Below are 27,486 nucleotides of genomic sequence, written 5' to 3'. Positions count from 1 at the left end.
ATTGTGTGGTATTTTTTGAAACACTCTTCAGGGTGGAGAGCTGGGTTTCGTGAGCATGCTTCGCAGTAATACACAGTTTCACGCCTGCCACCTTTCTTTCTTCTGTCCCAGGAAGCTTGTTGGTAATGTGCAACTTTCCATTCATGCATTCCTCGTCATCAGAAGTTGAACTACGTCCTCGTTTCTGTCCTTGAGTTCTTTCTTCGGCAACTAATCCTCTTATAACACTTTCATGGAACGCTTTAGAGACGGTATTGTCAAGTTGTTTTTCTCACACTGTTTCTTGTATAGTAAATGGCTGTTTACAAGTCCTACCTCCAACAGCCAGAAGTATAGTTTTCGCCACCACTTGAGACTTTTCATTAGAAAACCGTAACTGGAAATAAAATGATCAGATCGAGCAACTCCACCCATCTCTGAAGTATAATCAATAATCACATTTGGTTTCTTTATTTCTTCCCTTTCCTTTCTGTTTCTCCTTTCTATGAGTGACACTGAGTTATTGGCTTTTGTAGAAAGCATGAGAACTGTTCGTTTATCTTGCCATGCCAGAACCATAATTTTGTTGTTGCAGAGGAATTTTATTTCGTCCTTCCTTAGACGCAGAGCTCCTTCCTTGATTGCAGCTGGAAGGTTTTTGCGATTGGCCTGAATCGTTCCTGTGAGATGCATGTTCTGTTTCAACAGCTCATCAGCTAATGCAACACTTGTATAAAAACGGTCAGTGTACTAATGATACCCTGATTGCCCTGTAGCATCTGTGATATTAGCTAGCAGCTGAAGAACTATTCTCTCAGAAAAATTCAAGTGTGGACAAATCAATGACTCAGTTGTTACAGCGCCAAAATTGGGTATCAAACTGCAGATATAACCATTTGATGAATCCGAAATTACATAAAGTCTGAGTCCCCATTTTGTTGGTTTTTAGGATTGTACATTTTGAATAATACACGACCCTTGAACGGTACTGTAGATTCATCAGTAGCTAAATACTGATATGGTCGATAAATTTCGAGAAACCTGCCAGACAAGTAATTCAGTACATTTGTCACTTTACTCAGACGTGACTGAACCTGACTGTTGACATGTGTAGCGCTCGTCAGGTCAGAAACATGAAGTGCCCAGAAAATCTGCATAAATCGTCGGCGACTAAAATAGTCTGGAAATAAGTTGGATGATTGTAACCATTCTCTTGAAAAAAAAAAAAAAGTCCTGCAAGTTCTTACACTTTCGTAATGCAATATTCAGTAGTACACCATGGAAGCGTTTCATTTCTTCCATGGTAACATTTCTCCAGTTCCACCATGCGGAATGTATGGAAGTGGTGTCACTTTACGTATTTTTGATGTAGCATACCTATTCGTTTCATCTGCTATTTGTTGAAATAGGTTATCTGTAAAAATTAATTGAAAGAATCCGACAGGCGATGATGGAACACAACTACTTTCTGTTATAAATCCACACTTTGATTCGTCAAAAGGAAAATCTGTGAAGTCAGTGTCAGTGTCGCTCCACATTCGCCACGAATCCTCTGCTGAATCACTAGAAACATGCACATTGTCACTGTTTTCTTCGTCATTGTCATTCGTTGTTTTGAAGTGAATCACTATCATAATCAAAATCATTTTCGCTCTCGTTTTGACTTAGAGATAGCTCTAAAAGATCTAAAATCTCTTCCTCAGAGAGGACTGTACGTGAAGAACTAGCCATTTCGAGCGCGTGGACTTGAACGTAATAATTACAATCTTTGACTTAACACAGCTGCTACTGTTCGACACCGAGTTAACACTAGTTCTCCTAGACGGCAGCACATTGCAGCAATAATGCCTAGTAGACTCAAAATACGTCTGAGAGCTTCGAAAAGTCGTGTCGAATGAGGCTCGACATCGGAGCGGAAAACAAATTTCGCGATGTCGAGTGGCACTCGACATTGGAGTGGAAAGGGTCATTAACCTGTGCGGTCGGTTTGAAAACCGGTGGTGCAACGAACACGATTGAATGTTGCTGTGTCCATAACCAATAGCATCAGCAATGTTTTCAACACAAATTATTAACCTGTGCATTATCTGAACGCTATTTTTTTCGTCAAATACCTGCATTGTCGAATAGCTTTGACTGTAAATTGTTGCTGTCACTACAAACATGACGATGAAAACACTTCGTATGTACACGCAAAATTCTTTTGCTGTAAGTAATACCATTATTAGAACTATATAAATACTGCCGCAGTTTGGAGATACAGATATGTAGCATAATATAAAAACCCTATCGAGGCTACCGCGCGGTAGGATTGGTATTTTGCTAAAAGCTATAAGAGTGTGTAAACTTTGCGTAATTTTAATTTTACAGAAAACAGATAAACCTTATAGCGAATAATGAGAATATGAAGACCGAAAAATTCAATAGTGAGTTAACGCTATCTTGGCTTGTATCACCGTCAGCAGAAAAATAGTAGTATAAAATTACGCGTTACAAGTTAACTTAATACTTCAACGTACTCTGCATCTCTATTTGAATCGCAGTGAGCTCAGAAATAAGGCAGAGGAATAGAGGCAATAAAAAAAATTCCAGAATGAGATTTTCACTCTGCAACGGAGTGTGCGCTGATATGAAACTTCCTGGCAGATTAAAACTGTGTGCCCGACCGAGACTCGAACTCGGGACCTTTGCCTTTCGCGGGCAAGTGCTCTACCATCTGAGCTACCGAAGCACGACTCAGGCCCCGTACTGACAGCCTTCTCTACTCTCGCGTTCTTCATCTTCGTGCTAGCGCTTATCGATACGCCGGAGCAGATACTATAGATGGGAGGATTTAAAAAAATGTCCAAATGTGTGTGAATTCCTAAGGGCCAAACTGCTGAGGTCATCGGTCCCTAGACTTACACACTGCTTAAACTAACCTATGCTAAGAACAACACACACAATCATGCCCGAGTGACGACTCGAACCTCCGGCGGGAGGGACCGCGCAATCCGAGACATGGCGCCTCAAACCGGGCGGCCACTACGCGCGGCCGATGATTTTGTTATTCTGTTGTCAACTTGTCAACATCAATTATTTAAAACACTGGAACGGTAATACACAGCAAATCCGTTATTGCTTTCCGTTGCTGCCGATTGTGACACAGTCAGTGTTTATTTATCGCATTTCTGTCAATTAGTTTTGTTAGTTAGAAAGAAATGGTTAATAAAATTGAAGATAGCAATCAGTACAGTGAAATAGCTTTTCTCTATTATTATCCCGTTAGTGTTACAGTTAGTTAATAACTTCTGGTCTTGAATCATCACAAAGTGATCAGTCGAACGGAAATTAACCTTCAACCGTTTTCTAAGGTTTTTGCATTTTCAACTGAGCCCTCTCGCGTACATTGACCGTAACTGTTCACAGAAATGTCACTAATTATTACGTAGATTCACCTTTTCATTGAGCATGATCATTCTCGTAACGTTTACTGGTGAACGTATTATTTAATAAAACAACTGCACTTTTGAAATTTCAGTTCAAAATTAGTGACATATTCGTTAATTACTCAAGGTTTTTAGCCTCTCCCCGATGTTATTCAACGTCTGTATTGAGCAAGCAGTAAAGAAAACAAAAGAAAAATTCGGAGTAGATATTAAAATTCATGGAGAAGAAATAAAAACTTTGAGGTTCGCCGATGACATTGTAATTCTGTCAGAGACAGCAAAGGACTTGGAAGAGCAGTTGAACGGAATGGACAGTGTCTTGAAAGGAGGATGAACATCAACAAAAGCAAAATGAGGATAATAGAATGTAGTCGAGTTAAGTCAAGTGATACTGAGGGAATTAGATTAGGAAATGAGACACTTAAAGTAGTACATGAGTTTTGCTATTTGCGGAGTAAAATAACTGATGATGGTCGAAGTGGAGAGGAGGTAAAATGTAAACTGGCAAAGCGTTTCTGAAGAAGAGAAATTTGTTAACATCGAGTATAGATTTAAGTGTCAGGAAGTCGTTTCTGAAGGTATTTGTATGGAGTGTAGCCATGTATGGAAGTGAAACATGGACGATGAATAGTTTGGACAAGAAGAGAATATAAGCTTTCGAAATGCGGTGCTACAGAAGAATGCTGAAGATAAGATGGGTAGATCACATAACTAATGAGGAGGTATTGAATAGAATTGGAGAGAAGTGGAATTTGTGGCACAACTTGACTAGAAAAGGGATCGGTTGGTAGGACATGTTCTGAGGCATCAAGGGAGCACCAATTTAGTATTGGAGGCCAGTGTGGAGGGTAAAAATCGTAGAGGGACACCAAGAGATGAAAACACTAAACAGATTTAGAAGGATGTAGATTGCAGTAGGTACTGGGAGATGAAGAAGCTTGCACAGGATAGAGTAGCATAGAGAGCTGCAAACCAGTCTCAGGGCTGAAGACCACAACAGCAAATCAAAATCAGATAAAAAAACTGCGTGAAATATATGCTTCATATGGTTGTTATTGGAACGTTTTTCGTTCGCATAGTAACTTTCACTTGTACGCCTATTCACACTCTGCAGGTACAAAATTCTATAGGCGGCTAAAATAACTCGATTTATGGTACTGGAGCAATGAGGATCCTCACCATAGTATTAATAATTATCAGAAACGGCTCTCCGGTGATAATAAAAGCAAGACAATAACATAATTAATACGTCGTGAGATTTGTCAGAGTAGGTCGGGAGTATGAGAGGAGACAGGGGGTTGCTCCTAGAATGGAAAGCCATAGTAGGTAGTGTTACGAAAATAGTTTTGGAAAGTGCAGATGAGCAACAGTAGCTGAACGAGCTAGAGCGGATAGCAACGAGTGATTCCGTAAACCAAGACTGCATTTTTGTTGTAATAGTAGCAGGATGGCCAATAACTGATAGTGAGCAATTTCAGTTTGAAAGTGGTGTACATGAAAATGAATGCAAAGATAATGAATTTCATTTACATATTGAGCTGAATGTAACATCGAAAGAAAGTGTCGGCCTAGTTGAAGCAGCAATGGGCTTGGCGTGCTCTACCAGTGTTGCTGTGCCCATAATAGCAGTGTCTGGCGGTGACAAAGCAAACTGTCAGAGTCAATGAAGTCGAAGTAATAGATGGCATGTAATGTCTTAGGCAACTCGATGAAATGTGTTACAGTTTAAGACAGTGGAAGACAGAGAGGAACAATGAGGAGAATATGAAGTGTATTAATAAATATGAAGTGTAGGAAAAGAAAGGGGGGAGCAATCTGAAAGTGATACAGAGAAATGTAGAGGTAGTTATTGAATATAGAGAGGAGGATAATTCATATGAGGTGATGACAAATCAGAATTTCATTAACTGCGTTCGCGAATGTAACGTAGTCAATGGAATTGTACAGACAGATGCAAATTGTAATATGGGCCAAGAAATGCAACTTCCGATAGTCGAATTAAGTAACAAATCAATCGGACGATTACAATCTGTATGAAGTGAAAGTATTATGTTTGGACGTATGATGAGCATAATGAAATTGTTGCTTTGTTAAATAGATAAGGAATGAAACATTTACTGCTTAAAACCGAAGAAAGAAGTAGCTAGAAGTTGAAAAAACCTCCAGATAAACTATCTGAACAGGGTGGCATTTTATGGATCTATTTATAAGTTGAACAAGACTTGTAATGGGAGGACAGTAATAGTGAATAAGAAGGATGTGTAGAAATCGTGATTCCTATAGAAATGTATCAAACAGAAAATCAAGTTTTAGCATACAGTGACAATCAAATTAGTATTCTATCTCAGACATTTTAGGAACACGTTAAACATAGATATAGTTGAGGTTATGGGTGTGAGGTTGGTAGTAAAGCTATTAAGTAAGTTGGCAGTAAAGCTGTTAAGGCTCAAGTTGTGATGCGGTTTTCAGTCAAGTGGTTTCACGTGAACACCAATAATTGACAATTGAATACCGAAATAATTAGGATATGGATAGGCTGAAAGAATCTCCAGACATTAATGTGTTTTGAAGGCACATTCAGCATCAGTTGAACAGTGTTATAGATCTAAAAGACAAGAGTTTGGAAAGATCCCCACATAAAGATACACCTTCGCATATTGCCAGCACAAGCTCATGGCATGGGGCAAGCACGCACACAGAATTACGAAATTCAGCCTCATTTATAATGGAGCTTTCAGAATTGAGACCATTCCTCATTCTTTGTTTTCTTTCTGGTATACCAATAGGTAGAAAATTAGGTGAGCATAACATTACCAGTTTGAAACGTTATCAGGGTAGGAAAGATCAACTTTCATGCCGTGTAATAATATGTATGAATCTCCAAAGAAATTAACAAATGTTCATGACTAGAGAGACATCAGTTCATTATATGATGTTTTCGACCAAGATGCTCCATAAAAAGGATTTTGTAGAGGAGATTACTTATATATTGCGGAAAATATTGCCATTAAAAAAGGTCAGAAACTATGGACAAAATAAGCGAGAAAGGGGACTATGAGAAATTTGTGCCTCTAGACATCCACAATCGCAATTGGGTCCCAAACTATACATTTAAGTGGTGAATGGAGCTAACAAGTGACAACGTTGACTGTGAGAAATATATCCTTCTAGACATCCATAGCTGCAAGTATTTTATACTCCGTTGAAGTACAGTCAAGTTTTTCATGTTTGTCTGTAAAACACTTGATTGAAAATTGTATGACAGCTTGAGCCCCGATAGGTTTACAACCGACACCAGTAAAACCTGTTAACCTCACTTCCGTAAAAGGCACACAACTGTGTCTGATTCTGTTTTAATGTGACCATAAAACGATTGAGATAGTACGCTGATTTGACTACCACTGTCTGCTAAAACTTGAGTTTCTATTCCTTACATTAGTACCACTAAAAAGATCACAAACTACATATGTAAGTGATGAATAGATCCAATCAGTGAGAAACATGACTATGAGAAGTATTTACTTCCCGAACATGGCTGACATTCATCTTCTAATGCTGAAATAATGGAAGAAGTGTGTTCGTTTGTACCAAGTAAACATTTTTGAAACGTATTTTACATAAATGTGTAAGCTATTTATAAGACAATACATGAGCAGATGACTGACTATCGCTTTATGGAAGACATATTTCCTCTGTGCGCTCTAGTACATTACCTTCGCTGTGAAAAACACAGATTAATTTTCATTCATGAACTAATTAATTAATGAAAAATTTATTGTGCTAGTTAAAAATGATGATTAATGTTATGTAGGCACATTGAATTAAGAGACGATAACCTCACAGTGTGACAATAACACTCAGAATTTCTAAAGTAGTGATGTTACTCCTTATGTATACAGGGTGGTCCAATGATAGTGACCGGGCCAAATTCTCGCGAAATAAGCATCAAACGAAAAAACTACAAAGAACAAAACTCGTCTAGCTTGAAGGGAGAAACCGGATGGCGCTATGGTTGGCCCGCTAGATGGCGCTGCCATAGGTCAAACGGATATCAACTGCGTTTTTTTAAAAATAGGATCCCCCATTTTTATTACAAATTCGTGTATTACGTAAAAAAATATGAATGTTTTAGTTGGACCACTTTTTTCGCTTTGTGATAGATGGCGCTGTAATAGTCACAAACACGTGGCTCACAATTATAGACGAACAATTGGTAACAGGTAGGTTCTTTAAATTAAAATACAGAACGTAGGTACGTTTGAACATTTTATTTCGGTTGTTTCAATGTGATACATGTACCTTTGTGAACTTATCATTTCTGAGAAAGCATGCTGTTACAACGTGATTACCTGTAGATACCACATTAATGTAATAAATGCTCAAAATGATGTCCGTCAACCTCAATGCATTTGGTAATACGTGTAACGACATTCCTCTCAATAGCGAGTAGTTCGCCTTCCGTAATGTTCGCAAATGCATTGACAATGCGGTGACGCATGTTGTCAGGCGTTGTCGGTGGATCACGATGGCAAATATCCTTCAACTTTCCCCACAGAAAGAAATCCGGGGACGCCAGATCCGGTGATCGTGCGGGCCATGGTATGTTGCTTCGACGACCAATCCACTTGTCATGAAATATGCTATTCAATACCGCTTCAGCCGCACGCGAGCTATGTGCCGGACATCCGTCATGTTGGAAGTACATCGCCATTCTGTCATGCAGTGAAACATCTTGTAGTAACATCGGTAGAACATTACGTAGGAAATCAGCAGACACAGCACCATTTACATTGTCATCGATAAAATAGGGGCCAATTATCCTTCCTCCCATAATGCCGCACCATACATTAACCCGCCAAGGTCGCTGATGTTCCACTTGTCGCAGCCATCGTGGATTTTCCGTTGCCCACTTGCGCATATTATGCCGGTTTACGTTACCGCTGTTGGTGAATGACGCTTCGTCGCTAAATAGAGCGAGTGCAAAATATCTGTCATCATCTCGTTATTTCTCTTGTGCCCAGTGGCAGAACTGTACACGTCGTTCAGAGTCGTCGCCATGCAATTCCTGGTGCTTAGAAATATGGTACCGGTGCAATCGATGTTGATGTAGCATTCTCAACACCGACGTTTTTGAGATTTCCGATTCTCGCGCAGTTTGTCTGCTACTGATGTGCGGATTAGTCGCGACAGCAGCTAAAACGTCTACTTCGACGTCATAATTTGTTGCAGGTCGTGGCTGACGTTTCACATGTGGCTGAACACTTCCTGTTTCCTTAAATAACGTAACTATCCGGCGAACGGTCCGGACACTTCGTTGATGTCGTCCAGGATACCGAGCAGCATACATAGCACACGCCCGTTGGGCATTTTGGTCACAATAGCCATACATCAACACGATATCGACTTTTTCCGCAATTTGTAAACGTTCCATTTTAACACGGGTAATGTATCACGAAGCAAATACCGTCCGCACTGGCGGAATTTTACGTGATACCACGTACTTACACGTTTGTGACCATTACAGTACGATCTATTATAAAGCGAAAAAAGTGGTCCAACTAAAACATTCATATTTCTTTTCGTTCCACACGAATACGTAATAAAAATGGGGGTTCCTATTTTAAAAAAACGCAGTTGATATCCGTTTGACCTAAGGCAGTGCCATCTACGGGGCCAACCACAGCACCATCTGGTTTCCCTCTTCAAGCTAGACAAGTTTCGCTCTTTGTAGTTTTTTCGTTTGACGCTTATTTCGTGAGATATTTGGCCCGGTCACGATCAATGGATCACGCTGTATATTAATGTATGTTTACTTATGAAACAGAAATGTTACACACTGTGTGTTCTGTGATATGCTAACAAACGTTATTCCAATCTTTTATGATACGTTTACTTACCATATTATGTGTACACTTTTATTTTTTGTAATACTCTCTGTAGTGATGTCTGTATAGATACTTGACTTATTGTAAGTACTGGAAGCTGTGTTGCATTTTTGGAAGTTTCCTTGACTCTGTTCTTACAAGTACAGATCAATGAAACATGGAGCACATACAACACTACAACACAATGCTTCACGTTCTTCACATTCTTGTTTCCCCATTTTTCAGAGTAATTTCTGTCTGTCAACACCAATTATTCAAAATACTGTAAGGACGCAAATTTACTTCAAATCCCAAAAATAATGTTACAAAGGAAGGTAATAAACACTTGGGCAGTCATATTTTCCTCAAGTTTACTATCAATCTCTTTCCTAAAGTAACCTTGGCGTGATACTATCGTCACTTAGCTTTCAAAAATGTGCAAGCCGTAGCCGCAAGTTGACAGCGAGAGTGACCGGAAGGGAGTAGTGGCGAAACTATGCACTCATTAGTTGCAAGTGACCGGAAGCGAGTAATGGCGAAAGCACGCACTCATTAGTTGCAAGTGACAGTGGGCGACGCTGGACGAGAGCAGTGGAGGAAACGCATGCACAACTCAGCGTGTGAACTTCATGGTTATAAAGTGTTGGGCGAGCCATTGTCAAGATCATCAGCAGAAGTGTGATCCATCGTGCAGTTAGTATTTAAGGAGACTTCAAGAGGAAGAAGAGTACTGTCAGGCCAAACATAATTAGTTCTGCTAGTAAACGGAAGGAAGAACCTGTTGCCTAGCAACTTACGTCAGCAAATCATTACACTGTACATTTCAGGTCAAAGTACGCCTGTGCCATTTCAGAAATGACTAACGAAAATGCTCTGAGCTCATCTATTTGAGACCCCATCTACATATGTGTGGTATATCCAATTGGCGTTCCCTACGCGCTGCTTGAGCAAATGTGCTTCCACTGCATATCTGTGCGATGCGCCGCGTACCGTCTACAGTGAAAGCTTGCATTATCGATATCACATCGATTGCCTTTTTGTGGTAAAATCGCAGAACGACGCCAGCAAGGAGTTTTTATGTAACAGGAATACACTCATAATTTAAATGGAAAGTTCCATCTCGATTAATGAGGGAGCCAGACAGTCGTATTTCCACTGTTTTGTTGACGATGTACCTCAAATGTTTAATATATCGGCCACAATTTTTGTTTCACTGTATTTCGTCAAATCACCAGGGAAATGCGTTGTTCGGCGATAGCGGGATTATTGACTTGGAGGAGGCGAATATGCCGCTCGTGTTCTACAGTGCGATCCTGCACTGTCCGCGTCCTTTGCCTTACGTAAGATTTGATAAATACTCAGGGAATCCTGCGAACACTTGACTTTCGCAGCTCGTTTAACAGATGCGAATAGCACCGAGCTTTTTGGAGGACGAAAGATTTCATTAACTTTACTTGTCCCTAATATTCTGCCTATTTTTACTCGAAGATTTCCTATATATGGTAGATAAGCGGTCGTTTTGAAGGCCTCATCCTCTTGCTTATATTGTCTTTTGCACGTCTGTAGAGCTCTTTGCTGAGACGCATATTTATTGCTCAAGAGCACAGTTTACAGATGGTCCATTCAGTTTTCACATTACTGTCACCCGAGATGGTATGGACTCGGTTCATTAAACTCTTCAGAACGCCCATCGTTTGTGCCAGGTGTGCCATCCGGTTGCCATTGCGCATGAACTGCTTGAGAGAATGTGCTTCTGCTGCATTTCTGTGCGCTCATACGGGTCTATATAAGCGGACTTCCGAAACATCGCATGCAAAAGTGTGCCATCACTCTTGTCGCACTAAGACGTCTAAAAACGGCAAACAAACAAATTTCTTCACCGTCACAGTATATTTTATGTTCTCGTGTCTGGAGTTCAGATATTGAAGGAACTCCTGGAGTCTGTCCAACCCATGAGGTCAAACGACTAAATAAAGAAAAATGTGGCGCCAATGTCAATTTTTCGGTGCTCAATCATCAATGAATCACTGCAAATACGACAGCCTGAGTCCCTTATTAATCGAGACAGCGTTTTCCAGTGATGTTCTGCAAGCAATCCTCTCAGAGGAAAACTTCTTGCTCCGTGTAGCCGTCGTCGCTCTAGTATATTACCATACGAAACATTCGATATGACATCTATAAAGCGAGCTTTCACCACGGTGGACGCGTGGTGCAGCAACAGATTCACAGCCGCTCGGAATTAGCCGAGCGGTCTTGGCGCTGCAGTCGTGGACTGTGCGGCTGGTCCCGGCGGAGGTTCGAGTCCTCCCTCGGGCATGGGTGTGTGTGTGTGTGTGTTTGTCCTTAGGATAATTTAGGTTAAGTAGTGTGTAAGCTTAGGCACTGATGGCCTTAGCAGTTAAGTCCCATAAGATTTCACACACATTTGAACATTTTTGAATAGAGGCACATTCACTCGAGCAGCGCATCTACTCGTACCACGCCAATAACGTACATCTTCCAGAATGAGATTTTCACTCTGCAGCGGAGTGTGCGCTGATAACAAACTTCCTGGCAGATTAAAACTGTGTGCTGGACCGACACTCCAACTCGGGACCTTTGCCTTTCGCGGGCAAGTGCTCTACCAACTGAGCTTCCCAAGCACGACTCACGCCCCGTCCTCACAGCTTTACTTCTGCCAGTGTCTCGTCTCCCACGTTCCAAACTTTACAGAAGCTCTCATGCAAACCTTTCAGAAATAGCACTCCTGAAAGAAAGGATAATGTGGAGACATGGCTTAGCCACAGCCTGGGGGGTGTTTCCAGAAGGTAGGAGACGAGGTACTGGCAGAAGTAAAGCTGTCAGGAGGGGGCGTGAGTTGTGCTTGGGTAGCTCAGTTGGTAGAGCACTTGCCCGCGAAAGGCAAAGGTACCCAGTTCGAGTCTCGGTCCGGTACACAGCTTTAATCTGCCAGGAAGTTTCAACATAACATCTTGCATCTGCGGGCGGCGTCTTAAGTATTTGAACTCAATGCATTTTCGTCAGTATTTACGTGAAGGTAGTCAGAAGTCGCTGAAATATCGTGGCTTGCAGACATCCGGCAGTTCTCCCAAAATTTTATGGAACAATCCGTAAGCCGTGAAAGCTTTAAATTACACGTATACGACGGCGTTATGTAACTTCATGTATTTGTTTATGTGTTGTGTCATTCTTGGCTGTCGTGTATTCGGCGTTGATTGTTTCTGCTGCTGCTGCTTGTGATATATTCAGTGTTCATTTATAGCCTTTGCCGATAATGAGTTATGTTTTCTTCTAAAGAAATTATTAATAAAAATTGAAGATAGTAGGCATTATAGTAAAGCACCTTTCTTCTGTCATTATCGCGTAACGTGTCACCACTAGTTAATGACTTTTGATTTTGAATCATCACAAAGTGATCAGCATAATGCAAATCGAAATTCAAACATTTTCTAACGTTTCTGCATTTTTAGCCGTGCTCTCTGGCGTACTTTGACCTTAACTGTTCACATAATTTTCATTAGTTATTAGGTAAATTCACATTTTCATTTAACATAGTCAATTTAAAAAATGGTTTAAATGGCTCTGAGAACTATGGGACTTAACTTCTGAGGTAATCAGACCCCTAGAACGTAGAACTACTTAAACCTAACTAACCTAAGGACATCACACACATCCATGCCCGAGGCAGGATTCGAACCTGTGACCGTAGACTGAAGTGCCTAGAACCGGTCGGCCACCCCGGCCGGCAATCATTTCATAGCTTGTGCTTAAATACTAGCTATTGGCCGTATTATTTCGTAAAAGAACTTCAGAGTTGCTAAGTTTAAGTTCAAAATTAGTAACATTTTCGTCAACTACTCAAAATCAACTAACACATTTACGTGAAATTTATGGTTTTTTTTATCGTTACTAGTGCAGGATGTTTCGTTCACTTAATAACTTTTAGTTGTACACTTATCCAGACTGTGCAAAATTCTTTGGAATCATCACATTCCTGAAAACTACAGGACAGTAGGTAATTTGTGTTATTTAAATATTGGAGACAGTGGACACGATACAACTCTAGTACGATCCACGTGCAAGAAGCTACGGATTATGGTACCGGTTGTAGGGTTTGCCAAAAATAGGCAACCTTCTTGTGTGTGGATGACTAAAAATAGGCATCGTTATTCCGTGATGTTACCGAGAGAAGCAGTCTCACTGTGTGCGTACTAGCCAGGTCACGGACTTGAGAAATAGATATAGCACGTGGTCAAAATAACTTTTGGAGGTTCTCAGCCAGGCGTCAGGGAAAGAATGAGCATGAAAGATAAGGTTGACCGTATTTGGTCGTCCCTCTGGTTGATACCAAGGAGTTTGTTGGCTCTATGACGGAGAGCAAAATAATATGGTGAGCACTTGATGTTTGGTATCTTTTTTTTAGTTAACTTGATAACAGCAAGTCCAAAGCAATATCCAATTCAAGTCCTTGAGGTAGGCGAAGTCGAATATCCGTATTAACAACAGATGCTGAGCGACAACTCTTAATCTAGAGCGACCGAACTGAACTAACAGACAGACTAGACTAGAGATCGGTGGGTGTCCTTTAAGTCAGGTCCGTGGTGGTGCTGGTAGCATAGGTTAACGAGGGTGCGTCACAGAGCCGGCCACAGCTTGATAGTACATTCACGTGAGTTACTGGTAACTTCTAGTCGTGGATTGGCATAGCATGGTACCTACAAGCTGCGAAGGGAACCTTGAGGCGTAGAAAGAAGAAGGCTGTTCTGTCAGGCCAAGGAGGTGCCTTAACTGCGCAGTTTCGACCACGTGCTAGGCGAGTTGGCGGTGTGGGACGGGCGCTCATCATTTCATGGAGATGGCGACATCAGTAACTCGACAGGCCAGAGAGGTCTGCCACGTGTAAGAGAGCTGATAACACATTCAGAAGCGTGTGACTGTTGGGCTCAGGCGGTGGCATGGGAAGTGTGGCTGGGAAGCGATAACAGCTGTGAAGGTCAGCGCAGAAGGGAAACACTGACTGCAGAGACGCTCAAACAAGGCGAGGAAACGTGTTGGAACAGAATAACGTGAGACAAGCAGGTAGATTCCAGCAACAGCACAACCATTTGAAGGAAATAAAACGATGGTAACTCTGATAGTGCATTGGAATTAGTGGCCCCAGGACAGCATGAGCTGTTCAACAAAGCATGAATAGTAAGATCTTCCAGGAGGAGACTCCTAGTCAAGGATCTGAGAACCACTTGATGTGATGTACAAGTAGGGGCCATTTTATGGAAAATTATCGTTGCAAGAGGACTTTGGATTATTATTCATCCAAAATGTTTGAAAACAGAATAGATCGCAGGAAGACCATTCCACAGGGGGTTGGACTATTGATGTATTACAGCATTTTTTTAGAGAAGCTGTTAGGGGCTTTGTGAAGGAAGCTGACTCAGCCGAAAATATTCGTCTGATTTTGAAATTGAACGTGTTCATACAGGGCCTTATTGTAATTCAAATGTGGTGAGAGGAGAGACTAATTCTCTCTGAAGACGTTGATACAGCCTCCACAGAGGAGATGTGTATTGCACAAACAAAAGAAAAGCCAATATGGAGGAATGTAACAACAATGGCGAGGACTGGGAGATATGAGGACTTAAAAGGTTACAGCTATGGAAAACCAGGGGACACGGCGAAAGTTCGTTGCGCACGTAAATGCAGGTACGAATTTTTGAAACAGCAACCGAAAGAAAGCTTAAAGAGAAAGAACAAGGGTTCGGGTAGACGAACGAAATCTGAATGGGATTTTAAAGTGCACTATGGAGAAACAGAATGGCTAAAACCATTTAAGCTTTCGCAGTTAAATTTACAGCGCGCTATGCACAGAGTCCAGTGATGTAACGGAATCAGAGAGGAGACCCTGCAAGACATTGTAACGAATGTGGGTGGTTAGTGAAAAGAAAATGTAAGAAGCTGAAAAGCTAAAAGGTGGCATAAAGAGGCAGACGCATTGCACCGTGTCGGGCAAGATATTTAACTACACAAATGAGAACGGAACGGAAAACGGAAGGCAACGACGTTTTTGTTAGCCAGAGGTGATCAAATAAGTCTGATTTAAAAGCGAAGCTTATGGAATGCGGAGATATGTAATCGAGAAGTTGGTGATAAGATTCGAGGGTTCGCCAGTGGAAGGTGCTATAGATCGTGAGTTGCAGGTCGCAAGAGCAAGGGCTCTGTTAGTGACATATACATTTCATGGAATTGTGACGTAGGTAAATTTTCCGTTTGAGGGCCTGTTAGGAAAAGATTTCCTAATTGGACACAAAACAGTAGTAGATTATGGCACAAAGGTGTACTGATTCATGGGAATCAGGTTTAGTTGTGCAGCGTGGGAGAAGCAGACGTTAGTGGTAATATGTTAGGAGACGTTAGTGTGAAGGCGCTAAGAGCTGCGAAACATCAATATGTTTGTTCGTTTCTCCATGGAGCCGTGAAATGAAGAACATGGTAGGAGCCGGTTCGGTAGCGGTAGGAGCAGCGAGAAACAGATGTGTTAGTGTGGTTGTGGTAGGTGCGCTTTTACTGCTACAGTCGGAACCACAAAACCCAGAAAAGTTGGACTGAACAGGATAGGAGCCAGTCTCTTGCGGTAGGAAATGGCAGTATGCTAATTAGATTTTGGCTGGATCCACAAAATCTCAGACATGTCAGTGCAAAAGAAAATGTGCAGGATATGAGGTAATAACAAAGCAAAGACTGATAATAGGTCCCAGAGGGGAATTGAGTTTTGAATGCTTGTAGATTTAGGGAAAATATCGGAATTCATCGTTACTGTGTTGTTCTTTGATATTGTCAATGAGGAGATATATGCAATCTGTTGATTCAAAAGGTGTGTGGATAAAAATCCTACGCCATGAACGCATATTTTCTTTACCGGTACCGGTTTCAGCTCATTACCGAGTCATTTTCAGATCTAAAGTGAAAATCTTAGTTGCTTATGTAAATTGACAACGTTTTCATGATCAACTAAGATTTTGATAGGATGTCTTCACTCTCTCCGTGGCGACGGCACCTTACTGTCACTGATGTGTAGTTGCTGTTCCATTCAGCATCTCGTACAAGCAAATCATTTGCGTCTTCACCTGTGGCTATTCGTACTTTACGTACTTGGGCTACGCACAGCTCTGTTTAAAAAGAATAGTTCGATGTAGTCGTAGAGTCATCCACACACATCTGATTTCATGCTCTGCAGCTAATTCGCAGCTGTGATCCTGAAGTCAAATAATGACAAAGTATGAGGTAGTCATGCTGTATTCGTTTTCTGTGTAAATGTCGAGAATACGAAAACAATACAGAAGATTTCGTAAATCAATGAATAAAATAGATACAGGTACATAGATTTCAGGGATGATAACTATATGTAGTGAAATGCTATCTTCTGAGATAGTGCTTGTTCAATTCACATGAAACGATTAAAAGTTGTTAATTCGGAGATTTACGTGTAAATGTTTCTTCACTGTGAAATATGAACTTCTGTACTTTTAAACATATTGAAATATTGTTGTGTTATTGGATGGGTCTCATTTATCTGACATCACTGACGTATTCAGATTTGTAAGAATATTTGATCCTAAATTATTATACGCTCTCAAAGCCATCTTTCAGCTTGTCTCAAAGTCCACTATAGCTGGGAGCACTGCTCCCTGCCCTAGGACGGCACAGCCTTGCAGATAAATACACCTTGCCTTGTACCAAATCTCAGTGGCCAACTAGCTCGCCTATATACGTATAACGTTACAGCATAAAGCCTGCTGATGGGGTACCCTGCTGCCACCTCATAGACTCTGGTTCCTTGCCACTGGGGTCCGACACCTCCAGAAGCAGAGCCACAGCATTAGTCACTCTGGAGAACACCGCCGTCTCCCACTACTCTGGACATGGCACTACTCACTCCAATCACCCAAATCCGGGACACTGTCACAACATACTGACAATACAACAGCCGGAAGCAGGAATGTGCTGATAACAAGGCCATTTCCCACCGGATCACCCCTCTGAGGAACACTTACAGTGGCATGTGCACCTAGTGTGACTGAGTGCAAGGTTTAACGACTGTCATTTGCTGTCTACCTTCTACAGACGTGCTGCCATGTGCTTTTTTGTGATGAACAAAAAAGAACTTTCAAAACGTATTGCTATGCCTCCGTCCTTCTACAGCAGAGAATGCCTTTCACGCCATCCTTCCTGACTTACTTTACATCTGGTGTCAGAAGAACATTTCTTACAAGTCGATGTGATTGATAAGTGGAGGGCACTAATGGTAGTGATCCAACAGCAGTGAAATGGCTCAGATGGTGACAGTGTAATCCTTGAATCTTTCACTTTGGCCCATTCCCGTCAGTCCAGTCCCCATTATGTTGTGGTAACTCGGAAGTGCCCGACACAAGTAGTTTTATTTATTTATTTACTGATCCTGATCTCGTTAGGGCCATCAGGCCCTCTCTGATATCACATCATGATTTCACACATACATTACTGCTCCAGCGTAAGGCCAACCGCCAGCGTGCCAGTAGAGCAGAGATGGCTGCGAAGAATACGTCGACCAATAGCACGCTGATCGATCCCTCTCAAGGACGTCAAAGTGACAGAAGCGGCCACTAGGCGAAGAGAACATTAGCGCCGCTCCTGACTGGTCTTAACCCAGTTCTATGAGTTCTACAGACGTGTCAAGACCAGTGACTTGGGTAGAAGCATCCATCGTGTTGCTTCACTTGTTTTGGAATCTTTATACACTCCTGGAAATTGAAATAAGAACACCGTGAATTCATTGTCCCAGGAAGGGGAAACTTTATTGACACATTCCTGGGGTCAGATACATCACATGATCACACTGACAGAACCACAGGCACATAGACACAGGCAACAGAGCATGCACAATGTCGGCACTAGTACAGTGTATATCCACCTTTCGAAGCAATGCAGGCTGCTATTCTCCCATGGAGACGATCGTAGAGATGCTGGATGTAGTCCTGTGGAACGGCTTGCCATGTCATTTCCACCTGGCGCCTCAGTTGGACCAGCGTTCGTGCTGGACGTGCAGACCGCGTGAGACGACGCTTCATCCAGTCCCAAACATGCTCAATGGGGGACAGATCCGGAGATCTTGCTGGCCAGGGTAGTTGACTTACACCTTCTAGAGCATGTTGGGTGGCACGGGATACATGCGGACGTGTCCTGTTGGAACAGCAAGTTCCCTTGCCGGTCTAGGAATGGTAGAACGATGGGTTCGATGACGGTTTGGATGTACCGTGCACTATTCAGTGTCCCCTCGACGATCACCAGTGGTGTACGGCCAGTGTAGGAGATCGCTCCCCACACCATGATGCGGGTGTTGGCCCTGTGTGCCTCGGTCGTATGCAGTCCTGATTGTGGCGCTCACCTGCACGGCGCCAAACACGCATACGAGCGTCATTGGCACCAAGGCAGAAGCGACTCTCATCGCTGAAGACGACACGTCTCCATTCGTCCCTCCATTCACGCCTGTCGCGACACCACTGGAGGCGGGCTGCACGATGTTGGGTCGTGAGCGGAAGACGGCCTAACGGTGTGCGGGACCGTAGCCCAGCTTCATGGAGACGGTTGCGAATGGTCCTCGCCGATACCCCAGGAGCAACAGTGTCCCTAATTTGCTGGGAAGTGGCGGTGCGGTCCCCTACGGCACTGCGTAGGATCCTACGGTCTTGGCGTGCATCCGTGCGTCGCTGCGGTCCGGTCCCAGGTCGACGGGCACGTGCACCTTCCGCCGACCACTGGCGACAACGTCGATGTACTGTAGAGACCTCACGCCCCACGTGTTGAGCAATTCGGCGGTACTTCCACCCGGCCTCCCGCATGCCCACGATACGCCCTCGCTCAAAGTCCGTCAACTGCACATACGGTTCACGTCCACGCTGTCGCGGCATGCTACCAGTGTTAAAGACTGCGATGGAGCTCCATATGCCACGGCAAACTGGCTGACACTGACGGCGGCGGTGCACAAATGCTGCGCAGCTAGCGCCATTCGACGGCTAACACCGCGGTTCCTGGTGTGTCCGCTGTGCCGTGCGTGTGATCATTGCTTGTACAGCCCTCTCGCAGTGTCCGGAGCAAGTATGGTGGGTCTGACACACCGGTGTCAATGTGTTCTTTTTTCCATTTCCAGGAGTGTAATACACATTCAAACGGTAAGGTGGAACGTTTTGCCAGAATATTCAAGCAGCAGATGGGTAAAATTCGCAAAGCACACATCAGGGATCAAGCATTGCAACTGGTTCTCGCCTCCTATCGTTCGGATACACAATACTGCCCATCGCCAGCGGAACTGCCTCACGGCCGCCGCCATCGGACACTGTTCCACCTGCCTCACCCTCCTCAGCATCCGGTTCGAAAGGATCGCTTCGTGCCGTGTGATATTGTCTTTTTCAGGGTTTTTAGCGGCAGTGGACGATGGGCGCGAGACGAGGTCATTCGTCGACTTGGGGCATGCGTGCACCTCATTTCAGGCTCAGAGGAACTGCAGCGCCGGCATCATAATCAAATTCGCCACTTCTGTATCTGTTCCTCCAGTTTCACGGATCCCGAGGACAGCGCGGTGACAGCAGCCGCCAGAGAGTGTCATCACGATACCGCGGGACGCCCCCATGGAGACGTAGCCTTCGTCTCCTCTGCCTCCTCTCGTCCTACCAATGGAGCTGGACCTGCCCGCGCCGCAGCAACCGACGCCTTCTACATCTTGCTGTCGGCATCATGAGGTGGACACGTACCCTTCTGGTCGTTTTCCGGGGAACGTTTCCTCCAGAGCGAAGACCGGATGGCGGGGTATGACAGGAAGCCTGATGTTCGCTTGTGATGGGATTCGTTCTGTTTGTTTAAAGTTGTTGCGGTGTGTATGTATTGTAAAATGTATGAAAATGTAGCAGTAAGAACAACAGTATTATTTAAGGAATAATTTCTGATGATTATTATTTATGTGCTGCTGAGCCAGATTATTTTGAATCATTTTGTCATGCCATATCACTACAATTAAATATTGAAATGCTGTTACATTAATTCAGCAAGTGATATTAAAATGTATGCACCAAATAATTTACATATCACACCACAGCCTCTTCCCATAACAACACTGGTGTCGTAAATATTTTTTTTAATGTCACGGATAAATTACTGTGAGAAAAAGTAATCCTACGCACCAGCCACAAAATTTATTTCGTTTAGGTAAAGTCTGAGATTGTCCCACTGAATGTTATTTTCACTTTCAGAACAGAAAAATAATAAATTCCTGTGCGAGCTTGTCGTCGCAGTTCAAATATTGTAGTATCAAACGAAAGAATTAATGTCTGATTATTTTTGCAGTTTGAAATTGCGGCTCCATACGCTCAAGTAATGGCAGCATCCACTGTATTGGAACATTGATCGTATTGCATGTCGACCTTTGCTTGCGCCACATCTATGTATTTCTCAAACCTAAGAATTGTGATTGACCCATTTGGTAAACTCTTCAATACCATTTGCTTGAATGTTTCTAGCAGTCCGTGAAGTAGGTTTTCTAGCTGCTCCATCTTTGACAACTCGGCAGGATCCAACATTTGGCGACGAGATATACGAAAGACCCTGTGCCTCGCGGCCGCATTTTTCGTGTGCTTTTCTGTTTGCTGGCGCCTTAATTCTACATTGTCTTTTCTTTGCAAGGATGTGTTTACTTGCTTCAACAGTATCTCTTATAGTGTTCTTGCTGATCAGTTTTTCCATGTGGGCGTCCCAGAACTTTTCTTTGCTTATGTGCTGCTTTTTATTGCTTGCCTTGTCTGTTTATTGTGCTTGTCTCTTCAAACATGGGCACCCCATCTTTTTCACCCCCTGCTCAGGCACGTCAGTTGCAAGTGATAGATGTAATGCAGCTAACACAGATGTATCAGTTCTAGAGACAACAAATTGCAACTCTGCTAAATGCGGTACAGCAGCTACTCACCGCTCAAGCTTCCAATACAATGCAGCAGGAACCTACAGTAGCTCCGAGCGCCATATCACCTTTTCGGCAGTTTAATGAACAACAAGAGGAATGGCTCGAGTGGTTGCAAAAGTTTGAAGGCCACGTAATTGTTCACAACGTACGAGGTACAGTGAAACCCTCATCGTTTTTTGTCCACGGTAGGGAGTGCTATGTTCCTCCTCATTTAGAAATTATCCCCTAACGCCACACCAAGTGCATTTTCGTATGAGCAGGTTTTAGATTCGGTAACTAACTATTATGAGCAACAAGTGGATGTGGTAGCAGCTAGGTGCTAATTCTCTTGTTGCAGAAAAAATGTCAGAACACTACTTATCGTGAGGGGAGCTTCCTGGCAGATTAAAACTGTGTGCCAGACCGAGACTCGAACTCGGGATCTTTGTCTTTCGCGGGCAAGTGCTCTATCGTGAGGGGGTAATAGATTTTCAACGTTTGATGAGGGAATTCAAATTCAAATGTGCTTGTGATGCTTTATATTCAGATGTTATGTTGCGTGATGCAATTGTGTACATTGTAACTAATGTGAAACTTAGAAACAGAATTTGAAGCAGTCCGATCCAACATTTCAGCACATGGTGCAAATAGTAGATCGGTACGATTCAGGTGCTGTGTCATCTGATAAATTTGAGCAGCCACTAGTATGTCGAGCTGCTGTATGTCCATCCTTTTTGCAGGAGGTCTCTGCGACGACGGCCGTTTACTATCGTGACAAAAAAATCAAAAACACCTACAGCCGTCCTTATGGTTTTATTTTATTTTGTCGCTACCAGTTTCAACGCATCAAAAACAGCCTGGAGATGACGCAATGAAGCGTTGAAACTGGTAGCGACAAAATAAAATAAAATCATAAGGACGACTGTAGGTGTTTTTATTTTTTGTCACTAATATGTCGGGTTAGTCGTCTGTTGCTTGTGACTGGCCTATTAGGCAGTGGCAGCTTGCAATACCCACTCCACATAAACAGTTCTCTATGCCGCGCAAACAGTTTTCTACACAGACGAACAGAATTAAGTCACGCTGTCGGTGCTGTTCACGACACAAACGCCGAGACCGCCTGTCCAGACAAGCACAGTGTTACGGTTATGGCAAGAAAGGTCACGTACAATACGTATGTTTGCAACGGAACAAATATAAGAATTCTGCCCACTTACTAAAATCTGGTCACAGGGCCCATGTAATCAGTGCAGTGTATCCAAAGCCTGCTGCAAACATGAGCGAAACTAGTAAGTGAACAGTTTCTTCAGTTGTACGTCAGTCCAACAAGCTTTTTGTTCAATTGCATGTTAGTGGAAAACGTGTGAAAATTCAGCTGGACACGGGTGCCTCTGTTACAATGCTGAATCGTAGCACATTTGAACTGTTAGGCTCCACACGCGTGTCTAAAACTAGCGAACACCTGACGGCTTATAATTGACAAGACATTCACGTTCTCGGAAAATGTATTTTGCCTACTATGTATCGCTCACATACGCAAACTGTAGCTTTCACTGTGCTACAGTCACGCGATTGTGGGAACATATTTGGCATTGATTCTTTAATTTATTTGGCTTTCAAATTCAGGACAATGTGTTGTTAGTGACTGCATTCAATGCTAACGACATGGTAAAAGAATGTCACGATCTCTTTTCTGAAGCTTTAGGCAAGGCAAACAATTTTGTTGCACATATTACTATGAAAGACAACGCTCAGCCGAAATTTTGCCCGGCCAGAACCGTTCCCATTGCATTACAAGACAAAGTTGCTGCTGAACTTAAAGAATCGCAAGATCGCGGAGCTATGCAGCGATACAAGTTAGTCAATGGGCAAGTCCACTCGTTTTGCTCCCCAAACCTTCAAGTCGCATTTGCCTCTGTGTTAACTTTAATTGGACAGTCAACCCACAATCTGTGACTGATACTTATCCATTGCCACGCCCAGAGGACCTCATGGACGGATTAGGTGTTAGTCGCTGCTTTTCTAAAGTTCATTTGCGCGACGCATATCTTCAAATACCGCTTGATGAACAACCTCAAAAAGTGTGTGTTATGAACATTGGTTTAGGCTTGTTTAAATATTTGCGTTTGCCTTTTTGCAGTGTTTCCGCACCCGCCATTTTTCACCAGTATTTGGAACAGTTGACTGCTCAAGTATCAAACTGTTCAAACTATCTGGACGATATTGCCGTAGCAGGTCGTACATCTGAAGAACACATTGAAAATTTGCATGCTTTGTTTCGTGTGTTATCTGACGCAAGACTAAAGTGTAGACTGGACAAGTATGAATTTTTTAAACCTGAGTTGCAGTATCTTGGTCATGTCATAAACATCAAGGTATATATCCTCTTCAGTCACATTTGTTAGCCATACGAGACCCGCCAGTTCCTCGCAATAACACAGAATTTCAGTCAGTCTTAGGAAAAGTGAACTGTTATATTTGGTTCCTACCGAATGCTGCACAAATCTCAGCTGCTTTACATCGCTTTCGTCGCAAGAATGTTCTCTTTGTTTCGACAGAAGCTTTTCAAAAACTTAAAGATGTATTGCTCAATGATCGGTGCTTGGTTCACTTTGATCCTGATAAACCATTTGTATTGCAAGTTGACGCTTCCTCTTACGGAATCGGTGCAGTGCTTTCGCACAGATTTGGTAATACTGACAGACCTATTGCTTTCGCGTCAGAAGTGCTGTCCAAAGCTCAGAGTAACTATTCACAAATAGAGAAAGAGGCACTGGCTATTGTCTATGGTGCCACCAAATTGCACCAGTAGAAAATTCTACTTAGTAACGGATCACAAGCAATTGCAGTTCTTGTTTCATCCGACGAATCCGGTTCCGGTACGAACTGACCAAAAATTGCAAAGATGGGCTTTGTTGTTGTCTCAATACCAGTACGAGATTGTGTATCGTCCGACAGCTCAACATGGTAATGCTGACGCACTTTCACGTCTTGGCCCTGATACATAATGTGACGCTTCTGTTGTATCTTGTTGTCACACTGATGCTCACGATTCTGAATTGCTTCAGTCCTTTCCTCTGAACTACACGAAAATTGCACAGGCCATGGAAGCTGATTCAGATCTGAACATTTTGCTACAATACATTCGCACATGTTGACCTCGCTCATTGCGTAGCATAAAGAACACCGTAGTGCGCCGATACTTTTCACGTCGGCATAGCGTCGCTATACAGCAAGGTATGATTCTTGTTCAAAATGACAGTGGACAGTCACGTGTGTTGATCCCCAAAGATTTTCGAAAAGAATTGTTGCAATTACTTCACCAAGAACACTGGAGGATTGTTAATACGCAACAGTTAGCGCGTCGACACTGTACTTGGCGGGGTGTGGACACCCAAATAGAACAGATGACGTCATAGTGTCACACATGTGCGAAAAATCAGTCCGCTCCCCCACAAACATTCTCTCCTTGGCCTAAGTCGCAATCACCATGACAACGTGTCCACATAGACTTTGCTGGACCTTTTTGGAACACTCGCTGGTTGATTATGGTGGACTCTTATAGAAGTTTACTTTTGCTGTGCCAATGATCTCGACAACGTCACGTAGCACAATTCAGGTGTTTGGCACTATTTATTTGCCTCGAAGGTTCGCCTGAAGTATAGTGTCGGACAACGGCTCTCACTTCACGTCAAATGAATTTGAAACATTCTGTGAACGCAGTGGCACACAGCATCTAATTACTGCACCGTCCCATACACAGTCAAATGGTGAAGCAGAACGTTTTGACAGAATATTCAAGCAGCAGATGGGTAAAATTCGCAAAGCACACACCAGGGAACAAGCATTGCAACTGTTTCTCGCCTCCTATCGTTCGGATCCACGAGATTGTCCATCGCCAGCGGAACTGCCTCACGGCCGCCGCCACCAGACACTGTGCCACCTGCTCCACCCACCTCAGTATCCGGCTCCGAAGGAAGGTTGGCAAGTATCGCTTCGTGCCACGTGATATTGTCTTTTGCAGGGCTTTTAGCGGCCGCGGATGGTGGGCGCGAGGCGAGATCCTTCGTCGACTTGGGGCATGCATGTATATCATTTCAGGCTCAGAGGGATTGCAGCGCCGGCATCACAATAATATTCGCCACTGTCACGTGCACGGTGATCCTTCTGTATCTGTTCCCTAAGATTCACGGATCCCGAGGACAGCGTGGTGACAGCCGCCCCCAGAGGGTGTCATCACGATACCGCGGGACGACCGCATGGAGACGGAGCCTTCGCCTCCTCCGTGTCCTCTCGTCCTACCGATGGAGCTGGACCCGCCCACGTCGCAGCAACCGACGCCTTCTACATCTTACTTTGGGCGCCATGTGGTGGACACGTACCATTCTGTTCGTTTTCCGGGGAACGTTTCCTACAGAGCGAAGGCCGGATGGCGGGGTATGACCGGAAGCCTGATGTTCCCTTGTGATGGGTTTCGTTCTGTTTGTTTAAAGTTGTTGTGGCGCTGTGTCCGTGTTATTGTAAAATGTATGAAAATGTAGCAGCAAGAATAACAGAATTATTTGAAAGAAAGGAATAATGTCTGATGATTATTATTTATGTGTCGCTGAGCCCGACTATAATGAATTATATTCTCATACCTTATCACTACAACTAAATATTGAAATCCTGTTTCATTAATTCAGGAAGTGACATTAAAATGTATGCAGCAAATAATTTATGCACCACAGTCTCTTCCCATAACAACACTGAAGTCGTAAATATTTTCTTTTAAAGTCATTGATAAATTACTCTGAGAAAAATTAATCTTGCACACCAGGCACAAAAATTATTTCATTTACGTAACGTCTCAGATTGTCCTACAGCATGTTATTTTCACTGTTAGAATAGAAAAATAATAAATTGCTGTTGGTTCTTGTCCTCGGAGCTCAAATATTGTAATATCGATCGAAAGACTTAATGTTTATTTCTGCAGTTTGAAATTACCGCTCCATACGCGCACCTAATGACAGCATCCACTGTATTGGGACATTGATTATATTCATGTCACCCTTTGCTTGCGACACATCTGTCTATTTCTCAAAGTTAGGTATTGTCATTGATACATTTCGTAATCAGACTCTCTAATACGATTTGCTTGAGTTGTTGTCTAGCGATCCGAGAAGCAGGTTTCCTAGACACACCATCTGTGACAACTAGGAAGGATCCAACAATTACCTTTCTTAGATCATAGTTACCTAACATATAACCATTTTAATATGACAACTAGTATTAAAATCATAAGTGGCAATGTGAGAAGCAGGTTTCCTAGACACACCATCTATGACAACTAGGCAGGATCAACAATTACCATTCTTAGATCATAGTTACCTAACATATAACCATTTTAATATGACAACTAGTATTAAAATGATAAGTGGTAAACTATACTGACTACGAACTAATACAGTTAATACTGGCAATATACGTACTACTGCAGCTACTACCATCAATTGTGATAATAGTAGTAGTAACAGTAATAATAATGACAATGATAACAATAAGAAGAATATTTAGATGTACACACCACATGTGTTATGACATAGCGATTTCTGCGGAAAGGAAATTTAAGGAGACTGTATCGGCTAAAATACTAGAAAATGAGGAAGATCAGGTTGGAAAGAGGGATTTACAAGAGTAACGAGTGTGTACAGGGACAATGGTGGTCCTTATTTTTGTTGTAGTAGATACGTCATTAACTGTCTGCTGAAGCTGGAGATGTTATTCAGTTCCCTAATTTAATGCAGGAGGTTATTCTACAGCCGGGTTCCTTCTTCTGAAAAGTACTTACAAAAAGTGACTGGAGGCCGGAGTGGGACGGAAAGGATTTTGATCTGGCGAGAGCAGGTGTTTTTGCCACCTTGTTCAGAGAAGAGCGTTAAGGTCAAGGAGAGATATGAGGGACAGTGTTCATTGATAAAACAGTAGAGAATACGGTGGGTGCGGAAATGTCTCTGCTAGTCTACTTGCAACTAGGATGGCTGGCTGTGCATGTGATGGTGAGATTTGACCAAAGAGTCGAACATCACAGGAAGAAAGAACACAGACATTTGTAACCAATTCCTGAGAAAGACGTTGCACGATAACATCCCTGTAATCAATAATTGCGAGTATAAATGTTTGTAAAAGTCTCTTGTTCGGGTCAAGAGATAAGAGAGTTTTATATTTCTGTAGGGTATGGAGAGATGCTGATGCCTTCTTGCACACTGCAGTTACG

General features: G+C 42.8%; 1 long non-coding RNA gene across 1 annotated transcript in view; it reads left to right on the top strand.

The window, feature by feature from the left end:
• The window catches only part of LOC126481686 (uncharacterized), a 35,067-nt gene extending 9,330 nt beyond the window's left edge, over window positions 1–25,737 (top strand). Inside the window, exons 2-3 of the long non-coding RNA XR_007587615.1 lie at window positions 19,856–20,107; window positions 25,416–25,737. This is a non-coding gene — a long non-coding RNA (uncharacterized LOC126481686). The remainder of the gene's footprint in view (window positions 1–19,855; window positions 20,108–25,415) is intronic.
• The last annotated feature ends 1,749 nt before the right edge of the window (window positions 25,738–27,486 follow it).

This window comes from Schistocerca serialis, chromosome 5 (genome assembly GCF_023864345.2).
Source record: "Schistocerca serialis cubense isolate TAMUIC-IGC-003099 chromosome 5, iqSchSeri2.2, whole genome shotgun sequence".
NCBI classification, from domain to species: domain Eukaryota; kingdom Metazoa; phylum Arthropoda; class Insecta; order Orthoptera; family Acrididae; genus Schistocerca; species Schistocerca serialis.
This window is presented reverse-complemented; position numbering and strand designations above follow the sequence as displayed.